The sequence below is a fragment of the Paramormyrops kingsleyae genome, chromosome 4 (assembly GCF_048594095.1).
Source record: "Paramormyrops kingsleyae isolate MSU_618 chromosome 4, PKINGS_0.4, whole genome shotgun sequence".
In the NCBI taxonomy this organism is placed as follows: domain Eukaryota; kingdom Metazoa; phylum Chordata; class Actinopteri; order Osteoglossiformes; family Mormyridae; genus Paramormyrops; species Paramormyrops kingsleyae.
Window position 1 is genome coordinate 34,344,534 of NC_132800.1, and position 2,480 is coordinate 34,347,013.

Sequence of the window (2,480 nt, forward strand, 5' to 3'; positions counted from 1 at the left end):
TTCTACAGACATTCGCTGTCCTGTTTACATGTTAACAATGGTTTTTCATATTATTTACATGTATACGTCAGGGTGTTGTCATACAGACGGATTGGCTCTATTGATGCTGTACTGTCACGGAAGTGGGTGACCTTGAATAAAGCCCAGCTTTTGAGAAATAATTCCGCCACTGAAACAACAATGCAGCGTTTTGTATTCATTATCACATACATAATTTGTGGCAGACTGGCATTTTTTTTTTTTTTTTATCTCTGGTGTATTTCTCGTTCTTATTTTGTAGCCTTTATCCAAAGCAGATTATAATACTAACCATGAATATTTTACTGGGACAATGTGGGTCAAGTCGTCCACTGACGGGGGGGGATCCTCGCGGGAGCCGAAGCATGTTCCGTTAGCCTCTGCGCGCGCGCTTCCCCATACTCGGGCTCCCATCTTGTGTGTTGCAGTACTGCTTAGCTCCGTGCCAGTGACACACTCCTTGGATAACAAGCAGCGTCTTCTCTCAACTTAGATCAAATACACTGAGCTTCACAAGCAGCTTATCAGAACGCTTTTTTTTTATCTTAGGCCAGAGAGTACCCCAGAACATACATGTCTAGACAAACACCTTTCAAAGAGTTTTTGTATAATTACAGATGGCAGCGTCTCACAGCAAAGCATTAAGTGAATATTTGATTACACTTTTTGATTCTCATATCTCATCCTGTTGTATGCAAATATTAATTTGTATCCATTGATAATTCAAGTGTCCTTTGTTAACATTTAGATATCAACTGTTGCTTTAAAATGTATGCAGCTGTGGACGATATGGTAGCTCTATGGATAGGATTTTTGCTTCAGAACTCCAGGGATGCGGATTTGAATCCTGTCTCCACTCTGTGTGTATGAAGTTTCCATCTTATGTGCATTTTCTCCCAGTTTCCTTCTGCAGTCTAAAGACATGTGGTGAGGCTAACTGACTCTAAGACAGGGGTGGGCATTCTTATCCGCAAAGGGCCGCTGTGTGTGCGGGTTTTCGCTGCAGCTCCCTAATTATATTACTAATTAGAGGACTGATTGGCTGAGGAGACCTCACACCTGGGTTTGAACAGCTGACCTAAAGGTTATCCCAAAGACCTGCATAGACACCGGCCCTTTGCGGATAAGATTGGCCACCGCTGCTCTAAGATGTTTATAGCAGTGTTTCTCAAGCCAGTTCTCAGGGACCTCTAGACGGTCCACGTGTTTATTCCCTCCCAATCCAGGGAATTGGGACAAAGCAAAAACGTGGACCGACTGGGGCTCCCCGAAGGACTGGTTTGAGAAACACTAGTCTATAGTATGTGCATATACAGTATGTTTGCCTGTGATGGACTGGCATCCTGTGCATGCAGGGTTAACCCCAGCCATCTGCCCTTTGCTGCCTGGGACAGGAAGTCAGAAGTATGTGAAGATTAAATTTATTCAGGCCTATAAGTCTAAAAACTTTAGGAAAAATCTTACACTATTTCCGATTTTGATGAGAGTTCTTTTAATACTTAACACAATATGAATTCTTCAGAAATTTCAATCCATAATTAAAATTTTCTGAAGAAGGTTTTTCCATCATCATCTTCATGTCTCTGCTCCTGATGTGGTTCACAGCAGCAGCACGTAGAGTAGGACAAACCAGATGTCTCTTGCCAAGGCTACAAACTGTCTTGTTCTGGGGAATCCCCAAGTGTTGCCAAACCACCAAGAAGCTATAATATCTCCAGTGTGTCCTCAAAGCCCAATGGGACCTGCAGAGAACAGCACACTTAGGAGTAAACCAGGTCGCATCTTTGTGAGACGCCCAAACCACCTCAATCTTATTCCACAAAGACATGATAAGTACAAAGAAAAACCAGTATTCTGTATGCAAAATAGGGTTTCCAGACCCACATATGGTCTAGCCTGGGGGTGGTGCCTCGTGCAATCCATGTAGTCCCGGCAGGCTCAGGCTGAAATGGCCAAGTGGAGCCACCTTGTGGAATCATCGGCAACAGCATCAAAGGTGGCAGTCAGGTGTAGTACCGGTTGAGTGGAAAGTATGAGCAGGAAGAATCTGGTTTATTTACAGCATAAATAACAAAGCAGGTCTTACTACTACTACTTGAATAAAATCACAATTGAATAGAGCTGGTACTATTTTGAAAATGAGTTTTAAAAATCGCTACTTCGAAAACAGACCTTATGACAATTCGTGAATAAATTTGAAATGGCAACAAGCTTGTTAGTGAAGTATCAATAAAACCTAGCTGCAATGTAATTTTATTTAACAAGTACAACAAAATTAATAATCATGATTTAAAATATAATACATGTTTACAAGAAAGAACGGCAGTTTGTTCAGTCTTATTGTCGGGGCTCTGTTTCAGATCAAAACATGTCTATCTCATGGAAAAACATACACAGAGATCACAGCATCACCCTCCTTGCGCAAAAACTTGGCCCTGTCACTCAGCCGGGCTGGAATCCCA